Source organism: Rhinoderma darwinii, chromosome 3 (genome assembly GCF_050947455.1).
Source record: "Rhinoderma darwinii isolate aRhiDar2 chromosome 3, aRhiDar2.hap1, whole genome shotgun sequence".
NCBI classification, from domain to species: domain Eukaryota; kingdom Metazoa; phylum Chordata; class Amphibia; order Anura; family Rhinodermatidae; genus Rhinoderma; species Rhinoderma darwinii.
In genome coordinates, this window is record NC_134689.1 from 208,577,449 (window position 1) to 208,589,773 (window position 12,325).

Consider the following 12,325-nt stretch of genomic DNA (forward strand, 5'->3'; position numbering starts at 1 on the left):
CCCCAGCGTGAACATCCCGGGCGGGTACCCAAGTCCTCTCCTCAGGCCCGTATCCCCTCCAATGGACCAGGTACTGGAGGGAGCCTTGGACCATCCTGCTGTCCACAATCTTGGCCACCTTGAATTCTACCCCCTCAGGGGTGAGAACAGAGACCGGAGGTTTCCTCGAGGGAGCCAAGGACGGGGAGCAGCGTTTAAGGAGGGAGGCATGAAACAAGTCGTGTACTCGAAAAGACGGGTGCAACTCCAGTCGGAAGGAGACAGGGTTAAGGACTTCAATGACCTTGTATGGCCCTATAAACCGGGGAGCAAACTTCTTGGACGGGACTTTAAGGCGCAAATTTTTTGACGATAGCCACACCAGATCCCCGACCACAAACAAGGGGTTAGCAGAACGTCTTTTGTATGCTCTGGGACGCCTCTAGGTTCTTCTGAACCTGGGCCCAGACTGTGCACAGTTCCCGATGAACGACATCTACCTCGGGATTGTTGGAACTACCAGGTGAAACGGAGGAGAACCGTGGATTAAACCCAAAATTACAGAAAAAGGGGGAGACCCCTGACGAGTTACTGACCCGGTTATTAAGGGAAAATTCGGCGAGGGGAATGAATGAGACCCAATCATATTGACAGTCAGAGATAAAACACCTTAAATATTGTTCTAGAGACTGATTAGTCCTCTCAGTTTGGCCATTAGTTTCAGGATGGAAGGCAGAGGAGAAGGACAGATCAATCTCCAGAAGGCTCTCCAAAACAAAGAAACAAATTGTACCCCTCTGTCAGAAACAATATTGACAGGGACCCCATGGAGACACAGGATGTGTTTGACAAACAAGGTAGCTAACGTCTTAGCATTGGGTAGTTTTTTGAGGGGCACAAAGTGGCACATCTTACTGAAGCGGTCTACTACAACCCACACCACCGACTTGCCTTGAGATGGAGGCAAATCGGTGATGAAATCCATGGAGATATGAGTCCAAGGTCTCTGGGGAACGGGCAAAGAACATAGTAAGCCCGCTGGTCGGGACCTGGGAGTCTTGGACCTAGCACAAACTTCACAAGCGGCGACGTAGGCCTTAACGTCTTTGAGCAACCCAGGCCACCAATAGATTCCGGCAATGAGGTGCTTGGTACCCAGGATGCCTGGATGGCCAGATAGTGCAGAGTCATGATTTTCCCTAAGTACCCTTAGCCGGAATTGCAGGGGAACAAACAGCTTGTTCTCAGGAAGGTTCCCGGGAGCTGAACCATGATCAGCCGCAATTTCAGAGACTAAATCAGAATCAATAGAGGAAATGATTATACCTGGAGGCAAAATACAAGCAGGATCTTCCTCCGAAGGAGGGCTGGCCATGAAGCTACGCGACAGTGCATCGGCCTTAATATTTTTAGACCCAGCCCTATAGGTGACCAAAAAGTTTAATCTGGTAAAAAGTAACGCCCATCGAGCTTGTCTCGGGTTTAGCCTCCGGGCAGATTCTAGGAAAACCAGATTCTTGTGGTCGGTAAGGACCGTTACCTGGTGCCTAGCCCCCTCCAGGAAGTGGCGCCACTCTTCAAATGCCCATTTAATGGCTAAGAGTTTGCAGTTGCCAATATCATAGTTACTCTCAGTGGGCGAAAACTTCCTGGAGAAGTAGGCACAGGGGCGGAGATGGGTGAGGGACCTGGTACCCTGGGACAACACAGCCCCCACTCCCACGTCGGACGCGTCAACCTCCACGATAAATGGCTCCATTTGGTTGGGCTGAGCTAGCACTGGGGATGAGATAAAGCACTTCTTAAGGACCTCAAAAGCCTGGACAGCCTCAGGAGGCCAGTGGAGGAGATCAGCACCTTTGCGAGTGAGATCCGTATGAGGCTTAGCGATGACCGAGAAGTTAGGAATAAATCTCCTGTAATAATTAGCGAACCCCAGGAAGCACTGTAACGCCTTCAGGGAGGCAGGTTGGACCCATTCCGCCACAGCCTGGACCTTGGCGGGGTCCATGCGGAATTCATGAGGAGTGAGGATGTGACCCAAAAACGGTATCTCCTGCACCCCAAACACACATTTTTCAGTCTTAGCAAACAGTTTGTTTTCCCGAAGGGCCTCGAGCACCTTCCTGACATGCTCAATGTGGGAGGACCAATCCTTGGAAAACACAAGTATGTCATCAAGGTACACTACAAGAAATACCCCCAGGTAGTCTCTTAAAACCTAATTTATGAAATTCTGGAAGACCGCGGGAGCATTACACAACCCAAAGGGCATGACGAAGTATTCGAAATGACCTTCGGGCGTGTTAAACGCAGTCTTCCACTCATCCCCCTCTTTGATGCGGATAAGGTTATAAGCCCCCCGTAGATCAAACTTAGAGAACCATTGGGCCCCCTGAACCTGATTGAAGAGATCAGGAATCAAAGGAAGGGGATACTGGTTCCTTACAGTGACCTTATTCAAGTTTCGGTAGTCAATGCATGGCCTAAGACCACCATCCTTCTTCCCTACGAAGAAGAAGCCAGCACCTACCGGAGAAGTAGATGGGCGAATGTAACCCTTGGCCAGGCATTCCTGGATATACTCTCTCATGGCTTCACGTTCGGGACAAGAGAGATTAAATATCCTACCCTTAGGGAGCTTAGCTCCAGGTACCAAATCAATTGCGCAATCGTATTCTCTATGACGTGGTAACACTTCGGAGGCCTCTTTAGAGAAAACATCAGCGAAGTCCTGAACAAACTCAGGTAGAGTGTTCACCTCCTCAGGGAGAGAAATAGAATTAACAGAAAAACATGACGTCAAGCATTCATTACCCCATTTGGTAAGATCCCCAGTATTCCAGTCAAACGTGGGATTATGCAACTGCAACCAGGGAAGGCCTAAAACCAAATCGGACGATAATCCCTGCATCACCAGTACAGAACACTGCTCCAAATGCATGGAGCCAACAAGGAGTTCAAAAACAGGGGTATGCTGTGTAAAATAACCATTAGCAAGAGGAGTGGAGTCGATACCCACTACCGGGACAGGTTTAGGCAAATCAAAGGCATAACTAGAGACATAGCAAATTCCACAGACATAATATTAGCAGAAGACCCTGAATCCACGAAGGCACTGCCGGTAGCAGACCTACCACCAAAAGAGACCTGAAAGGGAAGAAAAGATTTTATTACGTTTCATATTTACGGGAAATACCTGTGCGCCCAAGCGACCTCCCTGATGGTCACTTAGGCGCGGAAGTTCTTCCGGCTGCTTATTCTGACGCCTAGGACAGTTGTTCACTTGATGCTTGTCATCCCCACAGTAGAAGCAGAGACCATTCTTCCTGCGGAACTCTCTACGTTGTTGGTGGGACACGGAAGCCCCGAGTTGCATAGGTACCTCCGAGTCTTCCGTGGAAGAACGAAGCAACGGAACCTCGGGAGGCATCATGGGGGAGTCAGAGGAGAAAACACAAATACGTTCAAGTCGTCGTTCCCTGAGACGTCGGTCAAGTCGTACCGCTAAAGCCATAACCTGATCTAGGGAGTCAGAAGAGGGATAGCTAACTAGCAGGTCTTTCAGGGCGTTCGACAGACCCAATCTAAACTGGCACCTTAAGGCAGGGTCATTCCACCGATAAGCTACGCACCACTTCCTAAAGTCAGAACAATACTCCTCAACAGGTCTCTTACCCTGACGTAATGTCACCAGCTGACTCTCGGCAAAGGCAGTCCTGTCAGTCTCGTCATAAATGAGCCCGAGAGCAGAAAAGAAAAGATCAGGGGCGTCAGGAGCCAAGGAGAAGGCCCATTCTTGGGGCCCGTCCTGGAGCCGGGACATAATTATACCCACCCGCTGGCTCTCAGAACCAGAGGAGTGGGGCTTTAGGCGAAAATAGAGCCTACAACTCTCCTGAAAGGAGAAAAAAGTCTTCCGGTCCCCTGAGAACCGGTCAGGCAACTTGAGGTGGGGTTCAAGAGGTGAGGTGAGGGGCACTACCATGGTAGCATCAGGCTGGTTGACCCTCTGAGCCAGGGCCTGGACCTGTAGGGAGAGGCCCTGCATTTGCTGAACCAGGGTCTCAAGGGGGTCCATAGTAGTGTCAGGGACCAGGGTAGACTAGGTATTTGGGCTTGTGATTATGTAATGTCGGGGTAGGGAGACAGACAAGTGAGCCCTAATCTACCCGCCACTCAGTCCCTGCCTACTTGCAACGACCTGCCCTAGGCGACGGGGTACAACTGGGCGACGGTCCCTACACTCAATAGGTGCACGACAGACAAACAGACAAGGGTACAAGAAGACAGGGAAATGGGAAAGTTGCCCACGGGGAAACCGTGAGCAACAAGCGAAGTGAACGAGCCGAGTCAAACCAGGAGATGAGCGAGGTACAAAAACGCAGAGCAGAAGAGTGGTCAGTAAAGCCAAGGTCAAACACAAGCAGAGGATAAGTAGTTCAGAAGCTGCAGCAGGGCCAGGAAACCAGCAGAGAAGAATCACAAGCAAAGGAGGAACAGGAAAGGCAGGTATAAATAGACAGAGGGCGGGAGCTAGCTCCGTCTGGCCAGGCTGCGATAGGCTCTCCCACTCCTAAGCCTGCCATCCTGAGTGGTGGAAGATGGAGTCAGTCTCACAGACATAGAAGCAGGTGCAGACTGATTACCTATGGGCGTCGACACAGAAGTTGTGTCTGCCAGATCCTTTACAGTAGCACTATATACACAAGGGGAGGAAGGGGCTGTGTAGCACTATATACACAAGGGCAGGGGGGCTGTGTAGTACTATATACACAAGTGGAGGAGGGAGGCTGTGTAGCGCAATATACAAGGGTAGGGGTGGCTGTGTAGTGCTATATACACAAGGGGAGGAGGGGGGCTGTGTAGCACTATATACAATGGGAGAGGGGGGCCGTGTAGAACTATATACCAGGGGAGAGGGAGGCTGTGTAGCACCATATACAAGGGGAGAGGGGGGCTGTGTAGCACTATATACAAGGGGAGAGGGGGGCTGTGTAGCACTATATACAAGGGGAGAGGGGGGATGTGTAGCACTATATACAGGGGGGAATTGCTGTGTGGCACTATCTACAGGGGGTCTGTGTGGCACTATACAGGGGGTCTGTGTGGCACTTCCTACAGGGGGTCTGTGTGGCACTTCCTACAGGGGGTCTGTGTGGCACTATCTACAGGGGGGTCTGTGTGGCACTAGCTACAGGAGGTCTGTGTGGCACTATCTACAGGGGGATCTGTGTGGCATTATCTACAGGGGGTCTGTGTGGCACTATCTACAGGGGTCTCTGTGGCACTATCTACAGGGGGGTCTTTGTGGCACTATCTACAGGGGTCTGTATGGCACTATCTACAGGGGTCTGTGTGGCACTATCTACAGGGGTGTCTGTGTGGCACTAGCTACAGGTCTGTGTGGCACTATCTACAGGGGGGTCTGTGTGGCATTATCTACAGGGGGGTCTGTGTGGCACTATCTACAGGGGTCTGTGTGGCACTATCTACAGGGGTATGTGTGGCACTATCTACAGGGAGGTTTTTGTGGCACTATCTACAGGGGTCTGTATGCCACTATCTACAGGGGTCTGTGTGGCACCATCTACAGGGGGTCTGTGTGGCACTATCTACAGGGGGTTGGGGTGGCACTATCTACAGGGGGTCTGTGTGGCACTATCTACAGGGGGTCAGTATGGCACTATCTACAGGGGGATCTGTGTGGCATTATCTACAGGGAGGTCTGTGTGGCACTATCTACAGGGGGCTGAGTGGCACTATCTACAGGGGTCTGTGTGGCACTATCTACAGGGGGTCTGTGTGGCACTATCTACAGGGGGTCTGTGTGGCACTATCTACAGGGGGGGGGTCTGTGTGGCACTATCTACAGGGGGTCTGTGTGGCACTATCTACAGTGGGGGTCTATGTTGCACTATACAGGGGGTCTGGGTGGCACTTCCTACAGGGGGGTCTGTGTGGCACTATATACAGGGGGGTCTGTGTGGCACTATCTACAGTGGGGGTCCGTGTGGTACTATACAAGGGGGTCTGTGTGGCACTATCTACAGGGGGCGTCTGTGTGGCATTATCTACAGGGGGTCTGTGTGGCATTATCTACAAGGGTCTGTGTGGCACTATCTACAGAAGGACTATCTACAGGGGGTCTGTGTGGCACTATCTACAGTGGGGGTCTGTGTGGCACTATACAGGGGGTCTGTGTGGGACTTCTTACAGGGGGGTCTGTGTGGCACTATCTACAGGGGGGTCTGGGTGTCACTATCAACAGGAGGTCTGTGTGGCACTATCTACAGGGGGGTCTGTGTGGCACTATCTACAGGGGGGTCTGTGTGGCACTATCTACAGGGGGTCTGTGTGGCATTATCTACAGGGGGGTCTGTGTGGCACTATCTACAGGAGGGTCTGTGTGGCACTATCTACAGGGGGGTCTGTGTGGCACTATCTACAGGTGGGGGGTCTGTGCGGCACTATCTACAGGGGGGGTCTGTGTGGCATTATCTACAGGGGGTCTGTGTGGCATTATCTACAGGGGTCTGTGTGGTACTATCTACAGGGGGTCTGTGTGGCACTATCTACACGGGGTCTGTGTAGCACTATCTACAGGGGGTCTGTGTGGCACTATCTACAGGAGGGTCTGTGTGGCACTATCTACAGGGGGGTCTGTGTGGCACTATCTACAGGTGGGGGGTCTGTGCGGCACTATCTACAGGGGGGTCTGTGTGGCATTATCTACAGGGGGTCTGTGTGGCATTATCTACAGGGGGTCTGTGTGGCATTATCTACAGGGGTCTGTGTGGCACTATCTACATCTACAGGGGTCTGTGTGGCACTATCTACAGGGGGTCTGTGTGGCACTATTTACAGTGGGGGTCTGTGTGGCACTATACAGGGGGTCTGTGTGGCACTTCCTACAGGCGGTTCTGTGTGGCAATATCTACAGGGGGGTCTGTGTGTCACTATCAACAGGAGGGTTTGTGCAGCACCATCTACAGGAGGTTCTGTGTGGCACCATCTACAGGTCTGTGTGGCACTATCTACAGGGGGGTCTGTGTGGCACTATCTACAGGGGTTCTGTGTGGCATTATCTACAGGGGGGTCTGTGTGGCATTATCTACAGGGGGGTCTGTGTGGCACTATCTACAGGGGTCTGTGTGGCACTATCTACAGGGGTCTGTGTGGCACTATCTACAGGGGCGTATTTGTGGCACTATCTACAGGGGTCTGTATGGCACTATCTACAGGGGTCTGTGTGGCACTATCTACAGGGGGTCTGTGTGGCACTATCTACAGGGGGTTGGGATGGCACTATCTACAGGGGGTCTGTGTGGCACTATCTACAGGGGGTCAGTGTGGCACTATCTACAGGGGGATCTGTGTGGCATTATCTACAGGGAGGTCTGTGTGGCACTATCTACAGGGGTCTGTGTGGCACTATCTACAGGGGGTCTGTGTGGCACTATCTACAGGGGGTCTGTGTGGCACTATCTACAGGGGGTCTGTGTGGCACTATCTACAAGGGGGGGGTCTGTGTGGCACTATCTACAGGGGGTCTGTGTGGCACTATCTACAGTGGGGGTCTATGTTGCACTATACAGGGGATCTGGGTGGCACTTCCTACAGGGGGGTCTGTGTGGCACTATATACAGGGGGGTCTGTGCGGCACTATCTACAGTGGGGGTCTGTGTGGCACTATACAAGGGGGTCTGTGTGGCACTATCTACAGCGGGCGTCTGTGTGGCATTATCTACAGGGGGTCTGTGTGGCATTATCTACAAGGGTCTGTGTGGCACTATCTACAGGGGGACTGTGTGGCTCTATCTACAGGGGGTCTGTGTGGCACTATCTACAGTGGGGGTCTGTGTGGCACTATACAGGGGGTCTGTGTGGGACTTCTTACAGGGGGGTCTGTGTGGCACTATCTACAGGGGGGTCTGTGTGTCACTATCAACAGGAGGTCTGTGTGGTACTATCTACAGGGGGGTCTGTGTGGCACTATCTACAGGGGGGTCTGTGTGGCACTATCTACAGGGGGTCTGTGTGGCATTATCTACAGGGGGGTCTGTGTGGCACTATCTACATCTACAGGGGTCTGTGTGGCACTATCTACAGGGGTCTGTGTGGTACTATCTACAGGGGCTCTGTGTGGCACTATCTACACGGGGTCTGTGTAGCACTATCTACAGGGGGGTTTGTGTGGCACTATCTACAGGAGGGTCTGTGTGGCACTATCTACAGGGGGGTCTGTGTGGCACTATCTACAGGTGGGGGGTCTGTGTGGCACTATCTACAGGGGGGGTCTGTGTGGCATTATCTACATGGGGTCTGTGTGGCACTATCTACAGAAGGACTATCTACAGGGGGTCTGTGTGGCACTATCTACAGTGGGGGTCTGTGTGGCACTATACAGGGGGTCTGTGTGGGACTTCTTACAGGGGGGTCTGTGTGGCACTATCTACAGGGGGGTCTGGGTGTCACTATCAACAGGAGGTCTGTGTGGCACTATCTACAGGGGGGTCTGTGTGGCACTATCTACAGGGGGGTCTGTGTGGCACTATCTACAGGGGGTCTGTGTGGCATTATCTACAGGGGGGTCTGTGTGGCACTATCTACAGGAGGGTCTGTGTGGCACTATCTACAGGGGGGTCTGTGTGGCACTATCTACAGGTGGGGGGTCTGTGCGGCACTATCTACAGGGGGGGTCTGTGTGGCATTATCTACAGGGGGTCTGTGTGGCATTATCTACAGGGGTCTGTGTGGTACTATCTACAGGGGGTCTGTGTGGCACTATCTACACGGGGTCTGTGTAGCACTATCTACAGGGGGTCTGTGTGGCACTATCTACAGGAGGGTCTGTGTGGCACTATCTACAGGGGGGTCTGTGTGGCACTATCTACAGGTGGGGGGTCTGTGCGGCACTATCTACAGGGGGTCTGTGTGGCATTATCTACAGGGGGTCTGTGTGGCATTATCTACAGGGGTCTGTGTGGCACTATCTACATCTACAGGGGTCTGTGTGGCATTATCTACAGGGGGGTCTGTGTGGCACTATCTACAGGGGTCTGTGTGGCACTATCTACAGGGGTCTGTGTGGCACTATCTACAGGGGCGTATTTGTGGCACTATCTACAGGGGTCTGTATGGCACTATCTACAGGGGTCTGTGTGGCACTATCTACAGGGGGTCTGTGTGGCACTATCTACAGGGGGTCTGTGTGGCACTATCTACAGGGGGTTGGGATGGCACTATCTACAGGGGGTCTGTGTGGCACTATCTACAGGGGGTCAGTGTGGCACTATCTACAGGGGGATCTGTGTGGCATTATCTACAGGGAGGTCTGTGTGGCACTATCTACAGGGGTCTGTGTGGCACTATCTACAGGGGGTCTGTGTGGCACTATCTACAGGGGGTCTGTGTGGCACTATCTACAGGGGGTCTGTGTGGCACTATCTACAGGGGGTCTGTGTGGCACTATCTACAAGGGGGGGGGTCTGTGTGGCACTATCTACAGGGGGTCTGTGTGGCACTATCTACAGTGGGGGTCTATGTTGCACTATACAGGGGATCTGGGTGGCACTTCCTACAGGGGGGTCTGTGTGGCACTATATACAGGGGGGTCTGTGCGGCACTATCTACAGTGGGGGTCTGTGTGGCACTATACAAGGGGGTCTGTGTGGCACTATCTACAGCGGGCGTCTGTGTGGCATTATCTACAGGGGGTCTGTGTGGCATTATCTACAAGGGTCTGTGTGGCACTATCTACAGGGGGACTGTGTGGCTCTATCTACAGGGGGTCTGTGTGGCACTATCTACAGTGGGGGTCTGTGTGGCACTATACAGGGGGTCTGTGTGGGACTTCTTACAGGGGGGTCTGTGTGGCACTATCTACAGGGGGGTCTGTGTGTCACTATCAACAGGAGGTCTGTGTGGTACTATCTACAGGGGGGTCTGTGTGGCACTATCTACAGGGGGGTCTGTGTGGCACTATCTACAGGGGGTCTGTGTGGCATTATCTACAGGGGGGTCTGTGTGGCACTATCTACATCTACAGGGGTCTGTGTGGCACTATCTACAGGGGTCTGTGTGGTACTATCTACAGGGGCTCTGTGTGGCACTATCTACACGGGGTCTGTGTAGCACTATCTACAGGGGGGTTTGTGTGGCACTATCTACAGGAGGGTCTGTGTGGCACTATCTACAGGGGGGTCTGTGTGGCACTATCTACAGGTGGGGGGTCTGTGTGGCACTATCTACAGGGGGGGTCTGTGTGGCATTATCTACATGGGGTCTGTGTGGCATTATCTACACGGGGTCTGTGTGGCATTATCTACAGGGGTCTGTGTGGCACTATCTACATCTACAGGGGTCTGTGTGGCACTATCTACAGGGGGTCTGTGTGGCACTATTTACAGTGGGGGTCTGTGTGGCACTATACAGGGGGTCTGTGTGGCACTTCCTACAGGCGGTTCTGTGTGGCAATATCTACAGGGGGGTCTGTGTGTCACTATCAACAGGAGGGTTTGTGTGGCACCATCTACAGGAGGGTCTGTGTGGCACCATCTACAGGAGGTCTGTGTGGCACTATCTACAGGGGGGTCTGTGTGGCACTATCTACAGGGGGTCTGTGTGGCATTATCTACAGGGGGGTCTGTGTGGCACTATCTACAGGGGTCTGTGTGGCACTATCTACAGGGGTCTGTGTGGCACTATCTACAGGGGGTCTGTGTGGCACTATCTACAGGGGGTCTGTGTGGCACTATCTACAGTGGGGGTCTGTGTGACACTATCTACAGGGGGTCTGTGTGGCACTATCTACAGGGGGTCTGTGTGGCACCATCTACAGGGGTCTGTGTGGCACTATCTACAGGGGTCTGTGTGGCATTATCTACAGGGGGTCTGTGTGGCACTATCTACAGGGGGTCTGTGTGGCACTATCTACAGGGGGGTCCGTGAGGCACTATCTACAGGGGGGTCTGTGTGGCACTATCTACAGGGGGGTCTGTGTGGTATTATCTACAGGGGGGTCTGTGTGGCACTATCTACAGGGGGTCTGTGTGGCACTATCTACAGGGGGGTCTGTGTGGCACCATCTACAGGGGGTCTGTGTGGCACAATCTACAGGGGGGGTCTGTGTGGCACTATCTACAGGGGGGTCTGTGAGGCACTATCTACAGGGGGGTCTGTGTGGCACTATCTACAGGGGGGTCTGTGTGGTATTATCTACAGGGGGGTCTGTGTGGCACTATCTACAGGGGGTCTGTGTGGCACTATCTACAGGGGGGTCTGTGTGACACCATCTACAGGGGGTCTGTGTGGCACAATCTACACGGGGTCTGTGTAGCACTATCTACAGGGGGGGTCTGTGTGGCATTATCTACAGGGGGGTCTGTGTGGCACTATCTACAGGGGTCTGTGTGGCACTATCTACAGGGGTCTGTGTGGCACTATCTACAGGGGGTCTGTGTGGCACTATCTACAGGGGGTCTGTGTGGCACTATCTACAGGGGGTCTGTGTGGCACTATCTACAGTGGGGGTCTGTGTGACACTATCTACAGGGGGTCTGTGTGGCACTATCTACAGGGGGTCTGTGTGGCACCATCTACAGGGGTCTGTGTGGCACTATCTACAGGGGTCTGTGTGGCATTATCTACAGGGGGTCTGTGTGGCACTATCTACAGGGGGTCTGTGTGGCACTATCTACAGGGGGGTCCGTGAGGCACTATCTACAGGGGGGTCTGTGTGGCACTATCTACAGGGGGGTCTGTGTGGTATTATCTACAGGGGGGTCTGTGTGGCACTATCTACAGGGGGTCTGTGTGGCACCATCTACAGGGGGGTCTGTGTGGCACCATCTACAGGGGGTCTGTGTGGCACAATCTACAGGGGGGGTCTGTGTGGCAGTATCTACAGGGGGGTCTGTGAGGCACTATCTACAGGGGGTCTGTGTGGCACTATCTACAGGGGGGTCTGTGTGGTATTATCTACAGGGGGTCTGTGTGGCACTATCTACAGGGGGTCTGTGTGGCACTATCTACAGGGGGGTCTGTGTGACACCATCTACAGGGGGTCTGTGTGGCACAATCTACACGGGGTCTGTGTAGCACTATCTACAGGGGGGGTCTGTGTGGCACTATCTACAGGGGGGTCTGTGTGCCACTATCTACAGGGGGTTCTGTGTGGCACTATCTACAGGGGGATCTGTGTGGCATGATCTACAGGAGGGTCTGTGTGGCACTATCTACAGGGGTCTGTGTGGCACTATCTACAGGGGTCTGTGTGGCATTATCTACAGGAGGGTCTGTGTGGCACTATCTACAGGGGTCTGTGTGGCACTATCTACAGGGG